Below are 27,766 nucleotides of genomic sequence, written 5' to 3'. Positions count from 1 at the left end.
GCCCATCTAGTCCAGCTTCCTATATCTCACAGCGGCCCACCAAATGCCCCAAGGAGCACACCAGATAACAAGAGACCTGCATCCTGGTGCCCTCCCTTGCATCTGGAATTCTGACATAGCCCATTTCTAAAATCAGGAGGTTGCACATACACATCATGGCTTGTAACCCATAATGGATTCCCCCCCCCAGAAACTTGTCCAGTCCCCTTTTAAAGGCATCCAGACCAGACGCCATCACCACATCCTGTGGCAAGGAGTTCCACAGATCAATGACATGCTGTGTAAAGAAATATTTTCCTTTGTCTGTTCTAACAAACTGACATAGAGCTTCTGGATCTAAGTGCATAAGAACAGCAACCTCCTGCTATTAAAAGAAGGGGCTACCTCAGAAGGCTGGATGCAGCGGAGGGCACCAGAAGGCGGGTCCCTTGTCTGCTGTGCTCCCTGAGGCACCTGGTGGGCCACTGTGAGATCCAGGAAGCTGGACGAGATGGGCCTTGGGCCTGCTCCAGCGGGGCTCCTCTTGTGTTCCTAGACCCAGCAGATGAAGCTCCACGGCGGCCTGTGAGGGCAAAGCAAGGAAAACGACTCTCGACCCTGCGTGTGCTGAGCCTGTGGAACGCCCTGCCACTGGACAGGGGGGCTTCAGGCAGCTGGGCGGCTCCTGAAGGCCTCGTCAGTGGCGTAGCTGGAGGGGTGCGCAGCGGGGCGGTCAAGCGGCCCCCCCTTCGGAGCCATTCCCCAGGCTGGGCGCTCCGCCCCCTCCAGCTCCGCCACCGGGCCTCGTCCCTTGCGGGGGGGCCTGGCCTGGCCTGCCTCCCAGCCCCCCCTGCGCGCCCTCCAGCCCGAGTCTCCCGCAGCGGGCGCCGAGAGTGCGGCGGGAGAGAGGAGGCCGCGCTCCCCTAGCAGCAGCCGCTGCTGCCACCGCCGCGCAAGGGCGACGGCCCCTCCCCTCCCGTCCCGCGGTGGTTGCCGGGCAACGACGGCGAGGTCACCACGGCGACGGCGGCGGCGGGGTCAGAGGGCAAAGGGCGCCCCCAGCATCCTCCGTGCGGGGCGCAGCCATCTTGGATCCTCGGGACAGGAAAATTCATGCGGTGAGTCCGGCCCGGGGGCGCCCCCCGCCGCCGCCGCAGCCCCCGCCGCCCGTCCCGCGGCCCCCCGCGCGCGCCCCCGCCCGGCCGCCGGGGACGCGCCCCCCGCGCCTCGCGAGCGCCCGCCGGGGCCGCCTCGTCGCGCCTGGCCGCCGCTCGCTTTGTCTCTGAGGGAGCGGGGGGGCGCCGAGGGAGGCCGGGCCCAGCGCCGCCCCCGCCCCCCGCCGCGCTCGGAGCGGGCCGCCCCCACCCCCCCCTGGCCCGCCGGGCCTGTGCGCGCCCGCCTCGGTCCTCCCGGCGCCGCAGCTCCCCCGCTCCGGGCAGCCTCGTCCTCCCGCTCCGTTCCCCCGGAGGCCGCCCCCTCGCCCAGGCCCCCGCCAGCGACCCTCGCAGCCCGGGCTCCCAGCCAGCCCCTCGCGCGCCTCTCTCAGCACCGTCCCGGGCACGTCTACTCGGAAGTAAGGCCATTGTGTCCCATGGGGCTTACTCCCAGCAGAGTACGCGCGGGACGGCAGCCTTAGAGCTCCGTCCTATGCCTGTCTGCTCAGAAGTCAGTCCCATTGTGTTCAGTGGGGCTTACTCCCAGGAAAGTGTGGCAGGATGGCAGCCTCAGAGCCCCATCCTGTGCAGGCTTACTCAGAAGTAAGCCCCGTTAGAGTCAGTGGGGCTTACTCCTAGGAAAGAGGGACAGGGTGGCAGCCTCAGAGCCCCAGCCTATGCAGGTCTACTCAGAAGTAAGGCCCATTACAATCAGCGAGACTTACTTTCAGGAAAGTGTGGCATCCTCATTCTGGGCAGGTCTACTCAGAAGTAAGTCCCATTCTAGTCACTGGGGCTCACTCCCAGCAAAGTGCAGAAGATTGCAGCCTGTCCCTGGATCCACCTTCCCCAGGAGGCGCTGCTGCTGCTCCCGAGCAATGTTTTTGTTTTGAGAGCCTTCGCTCCACGGCAGCCAGAGATAAGCTGGGAGCAGGCTGGGTGTAGGTAGTGGGAGTGCAAGTGCCTCTGGGGGGGGGGAATATGCAGGGCGATCCTTTGTCTGCAAGGACTCTGCCCGTGCTGGCCAGATCCCTGGCCAACCTGTCACAGCTTTGGTGGCTTTGAGATGGTTCGGCCCCCCAGAGAGAGCAAGCAGATCCCAGCAGACTTTCATTATGCGTCTCTTGTCAGTAGTTTGAAGACATGACTTTGTATGTAAGGTTTGTGCAGGTTGTGTTTTGTGTCACAAAAGATTTGTGCAGGTTGTGTCACAAAAGTTTTGTGCATGCTGTGTGTTGTGCCCCAAAAGAGATGCTCTTTTCCCTCTCACACAACGGGATAACCTCTCGAATTGAGTACTGAGAGAGTTAGGACAGACAGAAGAAAGTATTTCTTTACCCAGCGTGTCATTGGCCTGTGGAACTCCTTGCTGCAGGATGTAGTGATGCTGTCTGACCTGGATGCCTTTAAAATGGGTTTGGACAAATTTCTGGAGGAAAAGTCCATCATGGGTTACAAACCATGAAGTGTATGTGCAACCTCCTGATTTTAGGCTACATCTGAATGTCAAATGCGAGGGAGATGCAGGGATCTTATTGTCATGTGTGCCCCCTGCAGCATCTAGTGGGCCTCTGTGAGATACAGGAAGCTGTGCTAGATGGGCCTTTGGCCAGATCCAGCAGGGCTCTTCTTCTGTTCTTATATGTTATAGTCACAGTGAGTGTGTCACAGCTTCTACCGTCCTCTACTTTTAAGAAAAAAATTAAGTGTTTTCTTATAATTGTAGCACGTGTGTGATGCAACATTCCAGGGTACCATCTTCTGGAGGCTAGGCCTTGAAGTAAAACTCACAGGAGGGTAGAAAAGGGGTAGCTGGTGGCTTGGGAGCTGTGTAGCCTACAAATATTTAGAGTTAGACATGCTTAAGCCCATTGATTTTGTCAGGCCTTGGCACAACTTGTTTAGAAGCAGACTGTTAAATTCTGAAATAAGTTCATGCTTGTTATTTTTGGGAATTTATAGTATTAGGAATTTCTATTGGGAATTTACAGTTTTGTTTCATTCCTGGTGTTATAGTTTCTTTTCCAAGAAACATGGTGGAAGTTATGCTGAACATGAATTGCATCCCAAATGTGTAAAAAATATTTGGGGAGAGGGGCTAAAATCAGTTCTCATCCCCAGTCCCTTTATAAAATATATGTATAGCAGCTGATATGCAGAAATGGTAAATCTGACCCAAACCTACAAACCAGTACTGAAATGTCTGGCCATAATTTCCTGTTGAGGAAAAGTGAAAGTTTAATGTTTCTGTAATAGGAACTTAGATGTAATATTTGGACTTGAAGATGCTTGAATGCGTGCAGAGAATTCAGGGAACACTGTTTAAGAAAAATCCAGTTTTAAATTTATTTTCTTTCAGCAGCAGTTTTACGAGGTGAAAGTTGTATGTGAAGTTGATTACTGAAAATTATGCAGTCAAAGCACCCTTCATCAAACCTCTTGTATGATTAAGGGTCCAATCTGTCCAACTTTCCAGTGCCAGTGCAGCCACAACACAGCCCTGAGGTAAGGGAACAAACATTCCCTTACCTTGAGGAGGCCTTCATGACTGTCCACCACCACCACAGGATGCCGCACATGCTCCGTTGGCATGGCTGCATCAGCACTGGAAAGTTGGTCAGGATTGGGCCCTTAGTGATGTCTTCTGCATTCAGCCTAAAATTGAATTGCAGCCTAAAATTGTACAACAGCCTATTGAATGTTATTGTCTATCAGAAGAATTGTTTAGCTCCTGCTGAGATTTCCATGGATTCCATGAGTTCATGTTGTCACTGTTCTTGTTGCTGTTTAAATATCGGTGGACAAAATTTCTGAATGAGAGGTAAGTAGCTACAAACTTTCTATGTAGCTACTTAACTATAGTGTCAGAGAGTGTTATTGATCGTGTCTGTCTCGTACTTAACTGTGCTGTGAATATTCTCATTTTAAGTATGGTGAGAAGAGTAGCCTAGTGTTATGTATAAGTGTAACATTGCAGAAAATGGTTAGTGATTAGTCAGGTACTTGACTAGTCTGTTCCTAATCTTGTTAGAAAATATATGTGCTCTGTATGTATTTATATTGCAAGGAGCTGAGAAACTTGCAGTTAGTAATCTGATTTTTCTAAATGTTCTTATATGAAAAATAGGTTATCTGAAAAGTTATCCAGCTGAGTTCTTCCGAGGGCCTTAATGGGCTTTGTGAGACCATAAATTTAGGATTTCCCAGGTGTGGCTTGTAGACACATTCATTAACTGACTGCGTTCAGGTGCAAAAACAAAGCATGGTTTGTTGTATTTGAATGTGACCCCCATAGTCCTAGGTAAGCCACATAACTTGTATACTAAGTTGGTGTAATTTTGTGAAACACTTTTATTTTATGGGGAAATAATTAAATGGAGTACATGATGGTAATTTAAATACATTTAATAATGCAGAACTTTATAGTGTGTAACCAATAATCATGGATGGATGTGTTATTTAGAAATCATGGTATTTACCTCACTAAAGTAGAGTTATCCCCCCTCCATGTTCCATGGTGTCCTGGCATTCTATCACTACTTGAAGCTACAATTTTATGCACATTTATCTGGATGTGAATCCCATTGAAGTCAGTGGGACTTACTTCATATGTGTTTATATGGAAATGTGTTGCACATGAAACATTATTCAGGCTATCTGAAAAAGAGTCTCTAAGGCACTAACACTGAGTTTTTCAGTGGCTCGAAATAAATATACTTTTTCACATTTTGACAACCCCTTTTTTCTTGTGTTTAAGTTCCTTTATAAAACAGTTCGCAATACTTTCTAACCAATAATGCACTAGCAAATTTTCTCTTTATTTTTTTTTTAAAAGTGGGCTTTTAAGGTACCTTGAGCCATAAGCGCATAATGGTTATGATGAGATCTAATACACTGGATAATTATATCAAAAATAATATAGTAGAATTCCAGTAATCCAAAAGCTCTGGGACCTAGATGGCTCTGCATCATCAGGAATGCTGGACTATTGTGCAGTACTGTCTTTCCCTCACTGATCGCAGATCTAGTGTTCCTGTCAGTATGGTAAAGGAGGTCACCACAGTACATGCTTTACGGCTAGTACGCTTGGGTTGTCCCTGAGCAGCCTCTGTAGTCTGTCTCAGTGGTGCCATTGCGAAGCTGGGACTGATGAGACTGGGAGTACTTGAACTGGGAGTGCTCTAGGATAATTTTGATGTCCGACAAGAGTGTTATTGGAGTTTTACTGTAATAAGTATTTATTGTATAGCACTTTTGAGCATTCAGAGCTCCTCACAGGTATTATCTTGTAATCCTTACCACAACACTGTAAACCAGTGACTCCCAAACTTTTTAGCACCAGGACCCACTCTTTAAAATGACACTCTGTTGTACCAATTTTCAACCTTTTTCATTTCATAGCACCCTGAAAGGTGCTAAAATTTTCAAGGCACACCATCAGTTTTTTGACAGTTGACAAGGCACACTGCACTTCTGATGGGAAACTCACGTCCCCCAATGGCCCTATTAATAAATGACTCTTCCCCAAACTCCTGTGGCATACCTGCGGACAATTCATGGCACACCAAAGCGCCATGGCACACTGGTTGAAAATCACTGCTCTTTCAGAACCCACCTAGCTTTATGAGCCTAAAAAAAGTTTCACTTTACCAGTCATTCAAAGTTTAAGCTTTTTCACAGTGCTGGGGTAGACTGCCTACTGGACTGGGACCGTTTTGGTGGCTTTATGTTTCCCTTCACCTGGCCTTGATAAGAGCCAAGGCATGGTTGTCTACTCCTGAGTAAACACATGTGGTGTTCTGGCTTCCCATCTGGCTCAATACATTTTCTTTGTCAGCTATCTGCTTGTCAGTTTCATGACCCACTGGTGTGTCCTGATCCACAATTTGGGAACCACTGCTGTGAGCAGTATTTCCCCCCCCCCTTGTAGGTGGGAGTGGGAGGGCTGAGAGGAATTGGCTTGCCTAATGTCACACTGATTGTCTACAACTTCCCAGAGATAAATATGCATTTTTTGTGATCATCAAATGTTAGGAGTTGCATGTTGTTCCTCTGTGACTTACACAGAGGTATTTATGGGCAGGTTCAGACTTAATGGAAAGCTGTGGATTACTTCAGACCAAAAGCAAAAGGTTTTATAGTCTTGTGCACAAAAGAGGAGATGAGGGAGTGCACTGTGGCATGGCTCTCTGAGAACTGTTCACATAGCAGGAAATCCTGTTGCAACTGTACCACATCAGTGTATTTTTGAAGTTGTCCTCAGAAATTTGCCTGAGCTTCTTGGTTTGTTTAGGTATCTTGGTACACTTTTTGATACACTAGAGATGTCATGTGATAAGGCTGAAGGTGATAAAAGTTGTTTCCTAACCAAAATACCTTCAGAGAATGAGGAAGTAACTCCAGAATTTCAAAGAAGGAATTGATTAATTGTAAATTCTAGTGATTCACCAGCTGCCTCTATATAATAGTAAGGATATTTGAGTACACACCAGAATGTGCTTTAAGTGGTCACTAAAAAAACTTTTAAGTTGCCTATTGTGGTTTTAGTCATGAACACATTGGCTGAAATGATTTCATAAGGTTATCCAGATGTTTGTGATGATATTGACATTTTTATAAAGCAGCCCATTGCACAGCAATCCTCATAATAGCTTTAAGTTCTTCCAATAGTTTTGAAAGTTGTATTTGTACATTTACACATAGTTGAAGATTAGCAGTCTTATCCAGAGCTTTGAAGGGATCTGCCATGCTCACAAGTTCTATGGGAGAAAGATATTCTCCCTTTTACTTCAGAGTAATGGAGAGCTCTGTGCAGAGCTCTCACAAACACAAGCGGTAGCTGCCCTGATAGTGTGATTTTTGAATATTAACTCCTGGATAAATAGTAGATTTTTCAGAGGTGTGTGGTGGCAAACTGAATAATTTAGAGGCATTCCCTCCCTTTTTATCTGAGGCCTGGAATGGAAAAGTGGGGGCAGAAGGAAGCTTGTGCAGTGTCTCTGAAGGTACTGTTTGAAATAATATTGTTACATTCACATTGCTGCAAATATTTGGTTCCAAGAATCAAAAGCAGTAGCGAAATGCTAGGGATGATAGCACTGCTACTACATTTGACTGGATAAATAAACAAGTAACATTCTTAGAACTTGCTTTTGGAAAATTATTTTCATGTGTTGCAGAGTACCAAAGATCTTTGGGAGTTTGGTGTAGAAGTACATTTTGGGAGTCTGCTGAGCATATTTTACCTGCAGTGTGGTGGGAAGGCCTTTATAAAACAGGCCTTGCTTCTTTCTTTCTTCAGTTTCATAGCTGAAAGAAACTGATAAAAGCTGGAAAATGCACCAAATCGGAAACAACTTAAAATAAGAGAAGAATGGAAAAATACTTGTTTCTGTTCTTGCCAGTATTTCATTTTCTAAGACCATGAAGTTCAAAAATAAAGTTCAGAATTTGCTGCTGTGAATTGTGCAGATGCTGATTAGAGAAATAAACTTGAGCTATACTTTACTATTACTTTCATTGGTGTAGTATTTACTGAGGTAGGGCAGGGTATAAATGCAGACAACTGATTTTATTTATTTATGTTACAGTAACACTTGATGTTTAGTAAGAAATCAGTATCTTCAGTAGTATTATAAAAGTGTAGCTGAATATCCAAATTTATTTCTACTACTTAATTGCACTGTTGTTGTGTGTTTTGCCAGTTTATTTATTTATTTTTTAAATATTTCTACCCTGCCTTTCCTCTGCTGGAAGCAGATGCTATCTACATACAGTTTCTAAGTCCAGAAAATACAACCTGCATTTTGTTTGTTGCAGTGTTGACCATTTCTATATTCAACTTATTTTTCTCCCTGTTTTTCCAAATGTCAAACATTAATTTTATATTTAGGTACTTTAGAGGTGCAGTGGGTTGCATCTCTGTCTCAAACTCTGGGTATATTTATTGTTATTTTAATAAAATGAAGGCATTTAGTCATTGGTAAATCCTGTACAGTTTTGTCAGCTAGCTGTTACACATTGTGAGTTGGCTCTCAACTTACCACTGCACTCACAAAATTTGCCCTTGCTCAAGGAAGTCTTCTACTTGTGGAAGGCTGCTTTCTATAAATGCAGCTCTTAAAGGAGGAGTTCTGCAAGCTCAGAGGTACATTGGGATCCACCCTGGTTTGTTTTATGTTGTTTTTAGGTAATAAAATAAATTTAGGCGCCTGTCCGCCAAGCCCCCAATTACTACAGAAAGGGGCAGCTCCAGCCTACCCCTGCACTTCTAACAATTGCCACTAACCAAAGTAGAGTAGCTTCCAAAATCTACAATCTACTGCAAGAACATGAAAACTCAGATTTGGAGGGAAGCAAGTCAAGACTTATTTTACATGCTGTGGAGCAAAAACAAAGCCCTTATCTTCTGTAATCCAAAAGTAAAATATTTGAAACGGTGTCATTTGATAATCTATACACTGCCTAATTATAAGTACTGGTTAATTTACTGTTTATTTTCCACATTTTTATACCACCCTTCTATGACATCAAGAAAATGTTTGTGCTTCTGTTTTACTTGTAAAACATGGAGGCCAAACTCTTTCAAAGCATTCCAAAACCTTGAGGCCCATACCAAATGAAACTTTTTTTTGGTTAAAGTTCATTATATAAATGAATTTACTATGCAAACATCAAAGTAACATCAAAGAGGGTTTCCCTCAATGCAGCGTTTTAAGAGACATAGCGTTACTCTGGCTGTTGGGAATTGTGTTCTGCAAAACTTCTGTTGACAAAATGGCTAGGGGCATAATTCTTTTGTGTTACTTTTTCTGTCTAGTTATCCATTGTTTACTTCATCTCCTGTTTTTAATAAGCTATATAATGCAGCTACCTAGGAACATACATAAGGAACGTACATAAGGAAATATAATTTATGTCTTTATTCTGTGCTCTGCATGTGCAGAACGTAAGGGTTTGTATTTCTGTTGTCTTTTTGCTGCAGTTCTGAAAGCTTTTCAGAATGGAGCATGTTAGACCTGTTGATTTTGCAAGATTTCTTATATTAATCAGCTGCAAGAGTGTTTGTACGATTGTTAATAAGCAAGTGTAGAATTTTTCAGTACTAACCACTGTTAAATTTTCTTGCTTAATAAAAGCTAGGCATAGAAATAGGGATATCACAATTCCTTACACGTGTTGGTGGGGGGAGGGGTCCCCCCAAGCTCCCTGTCTTTGTAATCTTAATCTTTAATTCCAGTTGTCATAAAAGTATGTGTGATGCTTTAGTACAGCGTTTCCCAAATAGTGGGTTGCAAGCTACTGATGGGTCACGAGCCCATATGAGGTGGGTTGTGGGCTGGACCCTCCCACCTGCCCTTGTGTCCAAATGGTTCCAAATAGGAGCCATTGGGTGGCTCCAAAGGCTTCTTCCCGGTTGTGCTGGTCTGGTGTCCCACTCTACTGGCCTTCACGGGCCTTAGAATGGCGTGCAGAAGCCCCCAAAAGCCACGTCCGATTTTTGGGAACAACTTCCAGTTTGGCTATGAAAACTGGAAGTGGTTTTATGAGGCTCCTGTGGGCCATTCTGAGGCCTGCAGGGACTAGTAGAGTGGGTTACCAGCCTGGCATGATCAGAAGAGGCCTGCCTGGCACCACCAGTAGTGTCGTAATCCACTGTGGTGGATGAAATGGGTCATGGTGCCAATAAGATTGGGAACAGCTGCCTTAGCAACCATATGCTACAACTGTAAGATGCCTGAAGAAATGCCCTATTACAGCATTTCTCAGTGTGCTCCTTAAGAACCCAAGAGCTCTGCAAGCACACTGTAAGATCCACTCCATTCCCAAGTGTTGCCCTTAATTCCCCATTGTTTCTCCTTGTTTCTTTTTGTTCATGCGTCCCATCCCCCTCCCTTGGTGTTCATTCCCCGTGCTTTCTTCATCCAGCCCCTTAGTGGCTTCTGCAGAGTTCTTAAAAATCCATCCATTGGATGACTATTAAAGAGTTAGGCTATTGTTTTTAAAAACGGGCACTGTAATCTTTTCAATACAGGTCCAGCCTATTTATACATGGATTTTTTATACACGGATTTGACTCAACATGAATGGCCCCTGCAAATGAGGAAGAATGTACTGATCCCTGGAGAAGGGGAAAAATGCATCTCTTTAAAATCAGTTTTAAAAACTGAACAGTCCTTTAACAGCAGCCTCCTTAATGAGAGAGGGGGGCGCAGGCTAACAATCCATCAATCCTTCTCTCTCCTGCAGACCCCTCCCTTCCCCCAGCACATGAAAGAAAGGTGATCATTTTGCATTGATGAAGGGAGGAGCTGAGTGAAGTGCTGATGGATTGTCTTCTTAATGACTCTTATCTTAGAGTCAAAAGGTCAGCAAGGCTGTTTTTCAATCACTGGAGCAAAGAAACTTTTTAAAATTGATTTGCTATAGTGCGTTTTTTTAAATCCACGTTGAGTGCTTGGAACGGAACCCACGCGAATAATTAGTCTCAACCTGTATAACTCTTCATTGACTACGAACAAGACAATATTCATTGAATAAGACAGAGTTAGTCAGGCATCATTAAGTACGCCTACCTTGAAAATGTTCCCCTCTCTGCTAGCTATGCAGTACAATCCAATGCACTGTTTTCCCAAAAGTAAGTCCCATTGGTTTATATCCAAGTTATGCTTGCAGTAGGAGTTTTGTTGCAAGCTACATTCTGCACAAAGTATGGTACAAATTTTCCTTAATTACAAATATTTAAAATCACATTTCTGTGGGCAGTGTTGGCTTCAGCAGAGCTTCAAGCACTGACACCTTCTCCAACAGCCTGCTCCTGCCAGTTGCCAGTTTTTTCACCTTGTAATGCACCAGGAAATTGTTCCACCATTGCTATCAACAGGTTAAACTCTGTTGAAACTGCTGCTGCCCATTGAGGTGCCAAAAAGTACTTGGAGGCAAACAAGCTCCACAACCATTCTTGAGGTTAAGCCCCCAGCGGAGAATTAAAGTACTACTTGTGTGAAAGCATTTGTTGGTTTGGATTTCTTGTGTTTTCCCAGACATCAACTTAACTTTAAATCTGCTCTTCTATGGGTGTTAAAGCCTCTTGCAGAAGGGCACCTTTTAGACCCAACCCATTGTGTTCAGTGGAGCTTACTCTCTGGTAAGTGTATATCAGATTGCAACCCCAACTTGGTTGCAACAATTATTGTAGCTCTTTTGGCAGAAGTGTGCCCCTATTTCAGCAGAATGCAGAAAGCAGTATGCTGCTCAGAGTTTTAGAAGACCTATACTGAATATTTCTATCAGCAGTGAGGAAAACTAAGCAAAACATCAGTAAACAATCAGCACCAACATTTTAGACCAGAGGTTCTCAAACTGTGAATTGTGACCCAGTTTTTGCCATGAAACTGATAAGGCTGGTAGCTGATGAGGAAATGTATTGAGCCCTATGGAATCTGAAATTGAGCAACACATGCGTGTTTAAGAGTAAGCAAAGTTTCCTTGTCCACTTCAAAGGGCAGGCCGAGGGGAATGTAACGCAGCCAGAATGATCCCAATTCAATGAATGCCAAGCACAACAAATGCTCCAGAAGACACCCCTCCCTGACCGAGACTGGAGCAGCTGGTAAAGTGAATCCTTTTTTTAGTCTCATAAAGCTAGGTGAGTCCCAACAGAACAGAGATTCCCAAAGTGTGTGCTGCAACACCCTGGAGTGTTGCGAGGCACTTGCCAGCAGCGGGAATGCAACACAACCCTGCAAATAGTAGTTGGAGTCTTGGCATGGTGGGCAGAGCTGCTATGCATAGTTTTTGTGCACTTGAAAAGGCCCTCCCGCCTGCAATAACCCTCTTATCATTGTTAGTAGAATCACTTCTGGTCACTGAACCCAGAAGTAGCTGGCAGGGATGTCATTGCGTGATGCGTTTCACGTTAATACCACTCACTTCTGGTTTCCGAGTGCTGCGTCTGCAGCACGAAGGGTGTCACAATCCAGGAGGGTTTGGGAAGAGCTGCAATAAAGTGTCATTTTAAAAAGTGGTTCCCGATGATAAAAAGTTTGGGAACCACTGCTTAAACCATTGAGAGAGGAAAATAGTGTCACTACAATATTAGCTTATTGTACTTTAAGAAGCAAACTGTGAGGTGGAGTTCTCCCCCTCTTGTACATGAATTTGTCACACATATTCAATTTTTGGTTATGTATTGGTATAGAAGCTTTGGTTTTTAATCAATATCCTTATCTGAAATAAAACTGATTTCATCTTTCTAACTTCTGCACAAATTCAGACAACCATATGTAGTGCTGTTTAGGGTTAGGTTTGTAGTTTTACTTAGGAATATTGGTTTCATCTTAGCCAAAATAGTTTGACTGCTGGTATTAATGCTCTTCCCATGTTCTTGTAGAAAGAATTTTTCCCGGATCTTGTTTTGCATCCATAACTTCATGATTCATTTGTTCCAGTTTCTATTTTTCTTAGTTTATGGTGCCTAAGGACACAAATAAAGTTTAAACTTTGTGTATATACTGCCTTTTGATGCAGTTGAAAATGGTGTGCAAGTTATTTTTCTAACATACAGCATGAGGTAGATACAGTATGGATCTAACCAGGAAAATATTTTAAATCTTCTAACTCGTTAAAGTATTAGGAATGCAGTTAACTGTTACCCTTATGTTCATTAAATGTGCCTAATATCAGCATAATGAACATTTTAAATCTTACATAAGAGAAACTTTTCGTCACAGCATGTATTAGAGCAGCCTATTGCTTACTGATGCTTGTTGTTGTAAAATCATTATAGCACAACAGTGGAGTATAATGAAGCTTATGTAGTAAATGTCTTTAGGTAGCCAACGTAGAGCCTAATCCTATCCGATTTTTCAGTGCTGGTGCAGATGTGCCAGTGGGGTGTGCACTGCATCCTTTGGTGGAGGGGCAGTCACTGGGGCCTTCTCAAGGTATGGAAACGTGTTCCCTTACCATGGGACTGCATTATGGCTACACCAGAGCTGGAAAGTTGGATAGGATTGGGCCCATCATTTTGATCATAGTACACTTAATTTTGCTGGCTATCTCAGAATGCCCGATGCAAGGGAGGGCACCAGAAAGTAGGTCTCTTGTTGTCTTGTGTGCTCCCAGAGGCATCTGGTGGGCCACTGTGAGATGCAGGAAGCTGGACTAGATGGGCCTTTGGCCTGATCCAGCAGGGCTCTTATGTTCTTATGCAATTTAAAGGTTATATACCATTTTTAAAATATCTTTAACCTAATTCTGACAACCCAGTTTAAGCATGTTTACATATAAGTAAGTCTCACCGATTTCAAAGTGCCAGACTTCCCAGGAAGTAGGATTGCACCTATTTGAGACCGGCTTTTCAAGTGTTTAGTCATACTTCTTCAAATTTTGCCTGCTAACTGTGTAGAATAGATTTTTTTTTTTTTTAGAAGAATGATTGGAGTTCTTTCTTCATTCTACACAGTGTTTGGCATAGAAAATCTTGTTTTAGAATAGTCAGCACTAAACAGATCATTTCTTACATTTCAAAAATCTATGATAGCATACGACTGTTAATTTATTTGATAAACTTGCATGAAGTCACGAAGGGGTCAACTCAAATGCATATGTAGTTGGAAATTTATGTTGAATATTTGTCTTGCTTCCTCATTTGAAAAATACGAAACCATGGGGTTTATAAAAGCATGTGTCATTAGTGAGTGCAACTTAAAAATTCTATCTCAGTGGTTCTCACACATTTTACACCGGGACTCACTTTTTAGAATGAGAATCTGTCAGGACCCACTGGAAGTGATATCTTGACAGGAAGTGACATTATCAAGCAGGAAATTTTTTTAACAATCCTAGGATGCAATCCTACCCACACTTACCCAGGAGTAAGTTCCATTTACTATAATTGTTAAAAGAATATATATAGTAGCTTGTTAAAAGTATAGATCTGTAACATTTCTCCAAATGCAGTCACATACCATGGTAGCATCAAGTCTAATCTATGAAAAATAAAATATTGAAACGAATGGGGACCCACCTGAAATTGGCTTGCGACCCATCTGGTGGGTCCCGACCCACAGGTTGAGAAACATTATTCAATCTAGTTAGGTTCCTTGCTCTTTTGAGAGGTCTGAAGAAGGGCAGGGAATTTCCTAGATCTCACTCAGATTTTGGCAAGGCCTGAAAAACAGTGAGACATGTTGCTGGATTCTGAGGCTTAGTGATAGGAATGAGCCCCTCCTTGTATTCTTTTCCCATCTCAGACTCAGAGGGTGGGACTTGCCCACAAAGTCTTGTTGGAACTTGGAGGCATTCAGAGTGCCTCCAAAGCTTGGTGTGACATCAGTGAAGAAGACCCCATTCCTTCCTCAGATAGCAGTACCCTTGATAATAAAAATTTTGGGTCGCTGCTGAAGCCAGCCAAAATGAAATGTTTTGATTTCTGCTTTTCTTGTGAGTCACCATTGTTTTTATCCAGATACTGTACTTCACGTTGCACATCACCAGGTTTTGCCTTCATATGATTTGAGGTACTACCTCAAATAATTCATTTGCAATATTTTTGTTGGTGTAGCACCTGTGCTTGCCTAGTGAGTGGTAACTCTTAAAATTCAAGTTTTTGTTTGCTCTGTGTGTGGGTGCAACTGTTAGAATTTCATTTAACACAAATTCACCTTCTTGTGGGGAAAGTGAGTTTCAGAAGTACAGTTTCAATGGGAAAAACGCATATAATAGGTATGAAAGATTACCAAGGCTTACGTTTTCAAGATGTTTTTTCTCTAAATAGTTTCTTAATGCTTGAATACATGTGTGTTTTGGTGATGGGAGCACACCATTGAGTGATAATATTTTTGTTTCTTTTCAAGCATAAGCTACAGCTTAGTCCTTTCCTTAGTCTGTTTCAGTCATATAGGTTTGAGTGAAAGCAAAGCTTACCACTGTATCAGTTCTTAGAACACATGTTTAAACTAAATCTATTCATTTCTGCCCATGTCGAACTTTTCTAGAGGAAAAAAAAACAAGAGCAAAACATGTTATTCATACATAGTGATCAGACCCAGACTAATGATGGTAAAATGGGATAGTTTTGTAGCCAGAGTGTTTGAGGTGGAATGTTAGTTTGATGATAGGATGATACTTAGCATTTTTGAAACTTTTCAGTGTTTGAAGTGCTTTATGTGTATTATCTTATTGTAATCCTTATAGCAATCCTGGAAGGCTGAGGTTCTCAAACTGGGGGATCACAACACAAGAGTCCAGCTTCTGGCCCCTAATGAGACAGGGGAAGGGGAAGGCAGCAATCCCCAGGATCACATTACTTGCATATGAAGACTTGCATATGAAGCCTCCAGGAGGTGTGGGGAGCCCCAAAGAGCCCTCTGCAGTGCTCCCCAGGTCTCCAAATACTAAAAATAAGCTATCACAAACCATTTGTGGTTTCGCAATCGCAAGCTGGAAGTGGTTTGTGATTGCTTATTTTTAGTATTTGCAGACTTGGAGAACCTGCAGAGGGCTCTTTGGGGCTCCCTGCACCTCCTGGGGGTTGCTGCCTTCATAAGTCAGTAAAAAACTACCCTTGCCTCCCAGAAGCAGCGTGAACTTGGGGATCACATCACTGCCCTCCCTCCTGTACATACTTACCTCAAAAGCTTTGCTCCTGAGAAATTTGAGAACCCCTGCTGCAAGGTCAATAAATGTACACTGGGGTTAGGTGAAGGTGCACTGCCAGTGTAATGCTTGGCTTTGCTTTTACAGGTAGGGTGGCTATTGAGACCAAGGAAATTTTTCATAGATCAGAGTTGCTAGTGGTCCTGTCTTATACTTTGCTCTGCAGTGTGTGGACAGTATTGTTGATGGAACAGTATAGTTACTGATAATGTTTTTGTCCTTCAGCATGACTGGATTTGCATACTTTGGCCTCTTACAGTCTGTTAAGGACTGAATATGATTCATATAGTGGAACATTTCATACATGTTACCTACTTTCAATTTGTCCTAGGGAGCAGTTGCAGCTTCACTGTTCTTTTTCATGGTTGTATTCATCTTTTTAGATTGTGAGCCCTTTTGGGACAGGGAGCCATTTAGTTATTTGATTTTTCTCTGTAAACCGCTTTGTGAACTTTGAGTTGAAAAGCGGTATATAAATACTGTTAATAATAATAATAATAATTTTCATGGTTGTGCTCCTATTTGTGCTGGGACTTCTAGGCACTCTAAAGCAGCAAGAATCCCATGTGCTGCTTCTGCCTTCAGAGTCTGATGAGTGAGCAACTCTCCTCGTATTTTACTTTGAAGGCACTTAAAGGCCAAATCCTAATGCCAAGTAAGAGAGTGACCCCTCAAATGTTTTGTTTGTGCCAGAGGAGCTTGGAGTGGTCACAGGGGATGACTGACTATGAAGGTGAGCCAAAGTTGGTGAACCCTCGCTCTGAGATGTTTTGTTATAAATGCAATCATAGATGTGAGTCAACTTCAATTACCTGGATTAATTCTTGATGTAAATATGATGTAAATTGATGTGAATGCAAACAAATACTGCATTTCTGTTATCTTGGGGAGTGTTCAATCTAGCATCCTGATCCTTTAAACATGGTTAAGAAATTAACTGCCCAGTCCTAACCACTTTCCAGCACCAATTCAGCTGTGCCAACAAGGCACATTTTGTGGTGGAGGAGCAGTCATGGAGGCCTGCTTGAGGTAAGAGGAAGTACTGTACTGTAGTTGCATCAGCACTGGAAATTTGGTTAGGATTGGGTTGTAAGAGTATTGCACCTTAACTAACTCCCTTAAAAGAAAGAAACTTATTAAAGTACTGTATATACTTGTGTCTGTTTAGAGATTTTAGTCTTAAATTTTACCCTGAAATCCTGAGATCCTTTTGGGTCAGGGAGACAATAGGATAAAATCAGACAAAATTATCTAATTCACAGAGTTCTGTAAATCCCTAAGTTTTATACTTGAAACTTTTTGACTTTTGGGTTTTCCCCCCCTCAAAACTTGCCCTTGACTTACCTATGAGATAAACTAATAAATGAGTATATACAGATACTTGTGATATCTAAGCTGTTATAGCTCCATCTTCATAAGACAGTTATATTTAAATCTTATTTATATACAAGAATAAAAACAGTGAAGGCTGTCTCTTGTTTGGCATACTCTGGAGTTTAATGTGTCATCATTAGCTGTCAGGCTGCAATCCTAGGTATGCTTACTTGAGGATAGCATGCATATTTTTTTAAAAGATTTATATCTTGCATTTCCCATGCTGAAATAAATGCCCAAAGCGGCATAGGATTGCACTATGCCATTTCAGATAATGGCATACCTTGCACCATTTCAGATAATGCACTTGTACCATTTCAGATAATGAAATGGGCAAGAAAAATTTTAGGTGAGTAAATCTTCTCTGGGAACTGTTCTGCTGTATGGTATTGCAGAATCCCGAAGACTCTGCTGTATAGATTAGTTTAACTTATTGTTTACATCAGGGGTCTCCAAACTTTTTGGCCAGAGGGTGCATCAAATATCTGGCACGGTGCAGAGGGCCAGAAAAAAATTTAAATATAAAATTATATAAATAAATTAGAGATGGAACTTAGATGAGTGAATAACTGAATGAATGGGCTCATTCATTCAATCTCTCTGGCCCTTACAACACCCTCCAGATGCAACCAGAGCACAGCTCCAATCATGTTCAGTCAAGTGGCCCAGAGGCTTTGAAGGAACAAGAGGCTCGCCGTGGGCCGCATCTGGCCCCCGGGCTAGGGTTTGGAGACCCCTGGTTTACATTACAGTATGTACTGCTCATCAGATAAATTGTATAAAATGTCAGGTGTATCTGTTTCATAACACTCTGCAATGTAAATTAAAATATTCTGAAATCTTCTACATTATGTATCCTTTAATTGAGTATAGACATAAATGGATTAGTCCAGATTTTGTAGCAGTTGGAAAGAAATTCAGAAAAGTTGACCTACCACCTACTCTGTTTATTATAGTCACTGTCTCAACTACAGTTCCAACACATTTTGATGTCCTCACATTCTCTTGGCACCATCATATTATATTACATTGTTCATTGTGCCAGGACACTTGCAACAATATAATTTTCACCAGTTAGTGTTTCTATCTGCTCCCTGAGTGCCAAGAGGACAGCAAAGGTGACAGCACACTACAAATGTTCTCTTCTAGGCTGATTATTCTAAGCTTGTCCTCATAGGCAGTTTTTTAAAAAAAAAATTAGTTAACCATTGTGAAAGCTGATTTGAGGCAAGTAATTTATTCCTTAAGGATCACATATGGTATTTGACTAACCAATGACACTACGGTCAGTTAACCCACCCTAGATAATCTAAAAATTTGGGCTGCATTTTAACAATATTTGTATGCTTAATATGTGCTGCATGTGGGTTGAATATGTTGTGCTCCTTTATTTATATTTGGTTTACATGTTGCAAAGAAGCAATAGTTTCTCTGTAAATGGGCAGTGGAGGAGGGAACGGAAGTAAGTTGTTTCTCTCGAGTTGATTGCCCCCGCTGATTAACTTCCTGGGTATGAAAAGCCAGTTTGATTATTTAGGAAGTCAGTGATGGAAGAAAAAGTGTAATCATTTGGTCCACTTACTATTTTGAAACACTACTATTTCCTAGGTGAGTTCATTTTTCAGTTTCAAATATACGAAATGCTTGTTAGTTCCTTTTTGTTGTTGCTTCCAGCTGGCCCCGCATAACATAGTTAAGAGTTGTCAAACTCTCATGCTCCTTTAGCATCAGCTGCATGACAAGCAATATTTTGCCGTGTTGTGTGCTGTAACTGTGTCTGAAACACTTTCAAGAAAAGGACCATATAGGTGAAAAGTTGGTGGATTTCTGTGCACATGTAACTGCGTGCATGTAGATGCATGATTTGTGAGAGATTTCCAGCCCACTCCTTTGCTCATGCCAGCCACATCTTTATATTTTGTATTTTGCCATGTTGATATGAATGAGAATGAAGAGATGCAAGTGTTGCAGCTGCTTGGTGCATGGCCCTGGCCTTTCCCAGCTGGCTATTAATGGTTGTCATCTTATCCCCAGTCTTCAATGTAATCTTCTGCATTAATCAGGGGAGGGTTGTGATGGTCTTGTCCTGGTTCTGAGCTTACCAGAGGCATCTGCCTTGCCACTGTGGGGAAACAACATGCTGGTCAAGATAGATCCGTGGCCTAGTTCAGCAGGGCTCATTACGTGCTTATGGCCTTAAATGGACTTAGTTGAATGATCTACATTCTGTTATCTACAGTTTTGGGCACAGCAGGGTGCTGGAATTCCCTAACTGGGAGCAATTTAAATAGATAATTAGTTTTCAAGTACAAATACTAATGTTAGATCACGCAGGTCACTTTTGGAAAAGAAGCCATGTATATAGTGATTCTACAGTCGCTGATAGCTTTTTTGTGTTTTTCTCCCTTCTCATCTTTAAGCCTCTAGAGTTTATAGGCAGAGGTTTGCCAGTGGGTTATACCTTGCGAAAATGTTAGTTGCATATGCTTCAGTTTGGGAAGAATAGTTCATGTTTTACACAGAAGTCTTATACTGGAATGAAAAGTTTCAGATGATTAAGTTCCAGTGTTAAATGCCCTAGGTCAGTGTTTCCCAAACTGTGGGTCGGGACCCCACCAATGGGATGTGAGCTGATTTTTGGTGGGTCGCAACAAGTTTTTGAAAGATTAAAAAATTAGTGATTCTATTTTATAGTGTTTGCAACAATTTTGCAAACACCCTTGCCCAGTTTGCAGAAGAAATTGTTGGCTGGAATTCTGTGTTATGAGGTAATTTTCATACCCTCAAATTAAAATGTCACATTTTCCAATTTTCACTAGTAATTGGTGTACCATAGATCACGTGTGAACACAGTTTCAGCCTTTTGACTGGCCTAGAAGTCCCTCACTGTGTATCTTGCTCTCCAGCCTTCAGGGTACCCTGGAATGATTGTAAAGGTTTGGGGGAACAGTCCTTGAACTCCCATTTCTAGAAAGAGTCTAGCAAATGTATTATTTATAATATTTTATTATTAAAAATAAATAAAATATTATTTCTTTTTAGATCTCTTTTTTTTTGTCTAGGGCAGGGGTCTCCAGAGGGCCACATGAAATATATGGTGCAGTGCTGAGGGCCGGAAAAATTTTTAAATATAAAATTTAAATAAATAAATCAGAGATAGAACTTAGATGAATGAATAAATGAATGAGTGGGCTCATTCACTCAGCCTCTCCAGCCCTCAGAACACCCTCCAGATGCAATCAGAACATAGCTCAGGTCATTTTCAGTCAAGTAGGCCAGGGGCTTTCAGGGGACAAGAGGCTAGCCACGGGCCAGTTAGAGGCTTGCTGCGGGCTGCATCAGGCCCCTGGGCCGGGATTTGGAGACCCCTGGTCTAGTACAATAGGTTATTTTAAAATGTAGGTCCTGGTGCTCAAAAGTTTGGGAAACACTGCCTTAGGTAGCTGTGCTCTGGGATTTTTTTCTGTACTCTGTTGTTCTCATTTGAATGTACACGCATTCACATGTGCATCCAGATAATTTTCTGTAATCTTTGTGTGTAGTTACCTAGAACCAAACCTTAGTCAACATAGTGTTGACTTAATTCCAAGGATACATACACAGTGTCATGTTGCAGTTTTTATACAATGAAGTATGTATGAATTAGAGCTCATTAAAATGAGTGTATATTTTTTGAGATGCCCTGTATTTATATAATATACATGACTGTGGACCTTGTGTAAGTAAGAGTGAAAAATTAGGTCTGTCCAGTCAACTTGAGGAGAGAGGGGGATAAAAGCAGGGCAGATGGGGAAGCATGTACAGTTGTTTTCATTACATGTATAGTTATAGTAGGTAATGTGGTTTAGAGTTTGTTGCCAAAGACTTCAACAGAAAAAGTGGGTTTTAAGAAGGAATTTGAAGGAAATAAATAAGGAAGCATGACATAGTGTTCCAGAAAGCAACGTTGAGCATAAGAGGAAACAAAAGAGGATAGGTAGCGTCACTGAAGGAGCAGGAATCCTTTGGTCTCCATCATTTATGCAGTCTTGAAATAAGAGATGTACTCTCAAGGCTAGAATTTATTTCAAAAAATAAATTTGAGACAGTGGCATAGTTAGAGGGGGGTGACTACACTGGGTGATACCCTTGGTGTGTGTGACATCACTACTGGCCTAAATTGTGGAAACCTTGATATTTATGAATGTCACCATCATGATATATATCTTGAATACCTCCTATTGGTGAGGAAAGGTGGAATAGAAATTTTTTTGAAATCTTAAATGCCTGACAGCAACCATTTGTAGAGATTGTTGTATAAATAGAAAAAAATTTCTTTTAAACATTCCTTTTTGAGAGGTATCATTGTTCGACCATATGCTGAAGTTTAAGGTTTCTTGCAAAATTTGCAGTGCAATGGAGTGAATAGGACCCCAGAAACTGAATTTGGAGGTATTTTTCAGCATACACTCTGCAGACAGCTATGATGAAAGAAACAGTTTTGCTGAGTCACAAGGAAAGTTGTAACTAAAAAAAAAAAAGGCTTTGAAATTCAGGTTTCAAAGGATACTGAGGATTCTGCCTGGCTCTAGGACCACTTGTGATTTTAAAAAAGTGAAAATTGGGCGTATATTATATTATCATTATCCTCTGTGATATCATTCCTACAGATAGAATAATGAAAACATTAAAGAGCACTGTGGGGGGTCACTTTGACCCCTATGTGCAAGGCATTTCTGTTTTCTTATACTGCAGTACTAGATATGTGCATAGGATTGCAACCTTGGTCATTGAAATATGGGTAGAAGTGACTCCTCTCTCCAAATTATAGGAGTATGTGTACCAGTTGTTGTTGTTTACTAAATCAGGAGTGAAGACCCTGAAATACTGCATGGCAGTTCAGACTTCATAGTTGAAGAACACCTGGAGTGCTGAGTTGCAGAAGACTTGCATAAAAGTGTAGATTTTTTTTTCCTTTCAAGCACTGAGTAGCCCTTTAGACCCTATTTTTTGCCCCTGGGTTAAAAAGTCCTTCAGTGTATTTCACAAAATATAAAGTGTTGTTAAAAACCACCAATTAATACTTTTATAATTTAAAAGTACAACTGTAATGACTATAACGCAGTTGAAGTCAAGTATTTTACATGCATAGTTTTATGACTCTGTGTGAATCATGGAGAATTCTCTTGTTTACACTGTCTCTTTGGACTGTCACACATCCCATAGTCGGCTGCTGGTTGCTGTTGCTCACCATGCACTGCTTCCCTTGTGAGTTTGGGATGCTGGAAAAGCATTGCTGGGGGAACATGTTTATAGATGCCAGTGAATTTTGCTTCTTCCCCTTCCTGCCTGGGAATGAAGATGCTACTAAACGAGTACATTTCCCATCTCCTCCTTTTCTAATAATTATACTATAATGTATTGACTGTTTGTGGTTGTTGTTTGCCTTGGCATCAGCCTGAGAGAGGGTACAAAATGTGGAAACCTGGATATTCTTTGACTTTTGTTGTTCTGCTGTAATGCTTGTGATTCTTGGATGGAGTTGTTGCTTTTAATGTCACTTAGCTACTGAGGGAGGTCCTTGCATGTATCTTACACATTGTTGTGGTGAGAGGGAACCCGCCCTCATATGGGTCTTATAGAAGGAAGAGATTGAGAGCTCAGCTGTCCTTGGTCTTTAAAAAAGAATAAAACCTTTTTTCATCTCATTGATGAAATCAAGTGGATTGGATTGCAGACTACACTGTTTTTTGGTTTGGAGGTCCTTCAATTCATTTCTATACGATTTCCTAAGTACTGCTGAGGCTGCAATTCTATGCAAAACCACCTGGGAATTTATGCCGCTAAAGTCAGTGGGGCTTGCATAGGAAGGGGATGCAAATCTCATTTATTTCTGTTAGATTTAAATATGTCTTACTGTACACTGGTTTGTGGCCTCTTCTCTGCAATCTTGAATTACATATGCCTGGGCTGACTGTGCTGCATTGTGCCTTCTGCATATTGTTAGAAAATAACAGATTAAAGGATGTGAATCTGGGTCATTTGCTTATCATAAAAGAAGACTCAGCCCTGTGGCAACTGTACTGAGTCAGAGAGTTCTCTGTCTCTCTCTGTGTGGGAGAAAGTGGCAATTCCCTCACATTGTATGTATTTCAGACACTTGGATTATTTTGGGGAGGAAGGCACTGGCCTGGGGGGATGGGAGGCTCATGGAACAACTGCTCCTATTCACTGATTTTCTGTGTGTTTGAATAGTAGCAGCAAAAGGCTTGCCAAAAGTCTCTGATGGTGGTGTTCATAGTGTATTGGGATTATTTAGTGGATGTGTATAGGTTGAGGAATCAAGGGAGATGAAGAAAAAAAGATTACCATTTAGAACAGGGGTGCCCAAACCCCGGCCCGGGGGCCACTTGCGGCCCTCGAGGCCTCTCAATGCGGCCCTCAGGGAGCCCCCAGTCTCCAATGAGCCTCTGGCCCTCCTGAGATTTGTTGGAGCCCACACTGGCCCGATGCTACTGCTCTCAGCATGACGGCCAACTGTTCAGCCTTTCGCATGAGCTGTGGTATGAGGGCTCCCTCTATTGCTTGCTGTTTCACATCTGTGATGCAGCAGTGGCAGCAAAGGAAAGGCAAGCCTTGCTTTGTGCAAGGCCTTTTATAGGCCTTGAGCTATTGCAAGACCTTCATTCATTCATATAAGTTCATCTTTAATAAATTCATTTATGTAAACTTATGTAAATTTATTCAAATTTTAAATGTAAATTAATTCTTTTTTTCCCTCGGCCCCTGACACAGTGTCAGAGAGACGATGTGGCCCTCCTGCCAAAAACTTTGGACACCCCTGATTTAGAATATACTTATATTCAAATACCCCTTGACAGTGTGAATGCATTTAAAATGGTTCATGGAGCACCTGCATCAAAGAAACAGTCTCTTATAGAATGTGAGCATTGACCTGGTATGCCTCCTAGGTGGTAGAGAATATACTTTTATACCTTTTCGGTTATAGGTATAGTATATGCAAGTCATGTGCTTGCCTACTACTCTCAGGCCTTTTGAACACTTTTGCTCTCTAAGGATTCTATAAATCAATAGAATAGTAGTAGAGTAGTAGCTCTCTACTTGTCAACATTTTGAAGAGACCCTAATTCTGGTGTCAAACATAAAGCCTGGGGGCTGGATGCAGCTTACTGAATCTTTTCATCTGGCCCTCGAGCTCTCAGCTGCTGAGCAGTACTGAGGTGGCACTGCTGAAAGGGTGGTCTGCATGTCATGAAATATGATCAAGATTTGCACATTTTCTCTTCTGTCATTTGCAGCTAATGAGTTTCTAAGTGAGAAAAAGTGCTTATTTCTGATTATGACCTGTTTAATGACATCACTTCCTGCCTGATGACATCATCATTAACAGGCATCATGAAGGCTCTTCGGTCTACTCTATGAAATGAGTTTGACACCGCAGCCCTAATTTTTTCTCCTCTTATAGTTGCGCTAGTAGTGCTGGCTACCTCAGAATCCCATATGAAGAAATCATGGCAGAGTTAACACTATCATATTGGCCTCTAGAAGTAGGGGAAAATTCTCTTGCAATAACCTTCATCTATTACAGGTTGTACCAGTACTGTACTAAGAATTGCATGCAAACCTATGGATAGGGTGTTTATACAAATTAATCTTAAAGTATCTTATGTGCTATAGAGGCAAGTCTTTGCAAGGTTGTAGTTTCACTGGTTACCATAGCTTTGGCATATGGGCCAGAGTTGGGTCCTAGTAGCAAACGGACTTACAGGAGTTTAATTTTGTCCCAGATAAACAAATGGAAGACATTATTCAGGCTAGAATGAAGATATGCCCCTGGGTATCTGTATTGGTGTGAACTCAGTATAACTTAAACGTCAAAGTTGGGGTGGAAAATCAAGTGGCCAGTTTCCTGAGTACTGATATTGACTACCCAGGAATAAGATATTCAGTTTATGATAGAAAGCTCAGTGGGTGTTTTTCATATGCTGCAGCTGTAAAACAGTGAATTTATTTTATTTAGTAGACATAAACTGGCAAGCACCGTAATGCCATAAATCCATTATGGACCCATCTTAAGAATTTTCTGTACTGTTCTGGTCACCCTGTCTCAATAATAGTACAATGGAGCTGGACAAGGGCAATTAAAATTATGCATGAGTTGGAGACGATTCCTTGTGATACAAGGCTTTCAGTGTTGGTGATGAAGAGGGTGGCAAAGAGTTAGAGATGTGTAAACCTTGGAACATGTGGGGAGAATGAAAAGAGATGTATTCTCAAAACATGACTGCAGGTCATCCAGTGAAACATCACCAGTCGCTTCACTGTAAACGAAAGGAAGTTGTGTTTTTCTTGGAGCATGGAATTCCTTGCTACCAGATTAGCAATGGCACAAACTTTCAAAAGTACTCACCCACTTGTGATTGCTGCTGAAAAGCTTGTGCTTGTGCTGATGATCTTTACAAGGATTAATCGAACTTTTCTCCCCTATGTGTCAGTCCAGTCATATGCAGTCTTGGCACCCAGCAACAATTTCCCCCAGGACCATGTGAAGCTAGAGTGCTAGTGCTATACGTTGGCAATTCTTATCCCCGCTTCTCACACCCTACTGGGCAAAGAGGCACCTTTTAAAGTAGTGTTTCTCTTATCATTAGCAAGAGAAGAGCAATTATTTCTATTCATCCCAATGTAATGTCTTTTCCCAGTAACTGCTGGTATCTCAGGTCTTTTTTAGATTGTGAGACCTTTGAGAACTGTTTTGTTGAAAAGAGGTATAGAACTATCTGTAATAATCAAAAATATAATGCAGCTAAATTCATCTTGGCTTTTGAACACCTTGAATTGTGTATTGACAAGTGACTGGTGCCAGCCTCTTCAATTTTTGTAAACATTTTTTGCCATGCCTTGGCAGGCAATAGCAATTTCAATGGCTGACTTCTGCCAGCTACCTTTTTTTTTTTTAATACATCAGGAAATGGGCCCATGTGAAACTAGTCCTTGGATTATTACTTACAGTGGAAAATGAAATCCAGGGGCAATACCAACAAACGGGGAGAATACAATCTCATCATGCCCTGTTTTGGAGCTTCCTAATGGCTTTTGTCTAGATCAGGGGTGCTCACACTTTTTTGGCTTGAGAGCTACTTTGAAACCCAGCAAGGCCCGGAGATCTACCAGGGGGGAAGGAAGCGTCTGACAGACACCCCCTTTAATGTATGGAGCCCCTGCTGGAGTCTAGTCAGTTTCGTCAGTTTTGTTGCTGCATGCCTGAAGAGCAGCTAAAGTGTCAGTTTCAGTGTCAGTTTAGTGTCAGCTAAATATGTCAGTTTCGTCTAGTCACTAGACGAAACTGACATTAACAGTTTGGAGAGACAGGGCTCTGCGATCTACTCATTTTGCCTCGCGATCTACCGGTAGATCGCGATCCACCTATTGAGCACCCCTGGTCTAGATACCGTTGGAGATACTATCATGGACTCTTGGTCTGATCCATCAGTGCAATTCTTATATCTCAAATAATGTCTTCATTTGTTTAAAACATACCCGCAAATAAATAGTTATTAGGTAGAAAACAGATGACTAATTTTGAATAACCTTTTTAAACCCTGTAAAACAGACTCACTGGCAGTATAATTTGTTTTAAAAATTATCTATGCCCATGTTACTATTTTACCAAATTTAATTTTTATTTTCAAAATAGTTATAACCATAATGTTTAAGACCCTTTCAAAGCTTCTATAAGTAACCTGTTTTGAATTTTTTGACTTTACTGCAGTTTTTTGTTTTATAGCAGAAGTTAAACCTATTGTATTTGCTGATATTGTCAATTCACAGAGCTACTATTAACTTAAATCTACTTCATTTACAGGAAGTGTCCATCAAAGCTTGCTTGCTTCAACAGACACAAAAAATTTAATGGGCAAAAGTACAGTTTTTAGGTAGGTAGATATTTTTCTAGTGTGTGTTAGGTTTCTCTAGGAAAATTCTTAAATTATTGTATATAGATGATAAAATGAAGTATTTTCATGCTAAATATTTGACCAAGTCTGGGATGAAAAATGACATTTCATTTGTAGGTGTTTTTGTGACTTTGCAATTTGTTAAAGTATAGGGGTATTCAGGGGTGTGTGTAAGAGATCAGTGTTTTCCCTATTAATAAATATAAAATATTGGGAGTGGGGTGGGGAGGACATGCTCAATGGGAATATTTCTTCTAGTTTTGTATAAGGCAGTGGTTCTTACAACACATTTTTAAAAGCAAGCAGGTAATAGTCTGTCGCTGTGTGGTTGACTTGCAATTTTAGTTGATCTTGGCTATTTTAAAAATTGTAATTGTGGTTAAATATTTTTAATAGTTTTGTTGTCAAGCATATGTAAGCTGCCTTTGGGGCGCATTGGACTATTTACTGCGATATAAGTATATAGGTAGCAGAAGCAAAGGGAAGCATTTTCTGGTCTCTGTCATCATCCAAAGGTTTAAGGGTCATTGGGAGGTTGCACCCTGTATCTCCCAGGAAGAATATTGTGGAATGGGAGTAACTAGCTTATTCTTAGTCATTTGCGTGCTTCCTCCATCCCTGCCAGAAAATAACGTTCACTTC

At 41.8% G+C, this 27,766-nt stretch overlaps 1 protein-coding gene across 2 annotated transcripts in view; it reads left to right on the top strand.

Annotated features, from left to right (window-relative positions):
* Positions 1–1,035: 1,035 nt before the first annotated feature.
* CNOT2 (CCR4-NOT transcription complex subunit 2) overlaps positions 1,036–27,766 on the top strand; it is a 64,752-nt gene continuing 38,021 nt past the window's right edge. The window contains exons 1-2 of one of the 2 annotated variants that reach the window (XM_066633271.1): positions 1,037–1,097; positions 27,034–27,103. The gene's annotated coding sequence lies outside the window, so the exon portion shown is untranslated. Of the gene's footprint in view, positions 1,098–27,033; positions 27,104–27,766 lie in introns of both variants that reach the window. The other variant, XM_066633272.1, reaches the window with a different exon arrangement.

Source organism: Tiliqua scincoides, chromosome 7 (assembly GCF_035046505.1).
Source record: "Tiliqua scincoides isolate rTilSci1 chromosome 7, rTilSci1.hap2, whole genome shotgun sequence".
NCBI lineage: Eukaryota > Metazoa > Chordata > Lepidosauria > Squamata > Scincidae > Tiliqua > Tiliqua scincoides.
This window is presented reverse-complemented; position numbering and strand designations above follow the sequence as displayed.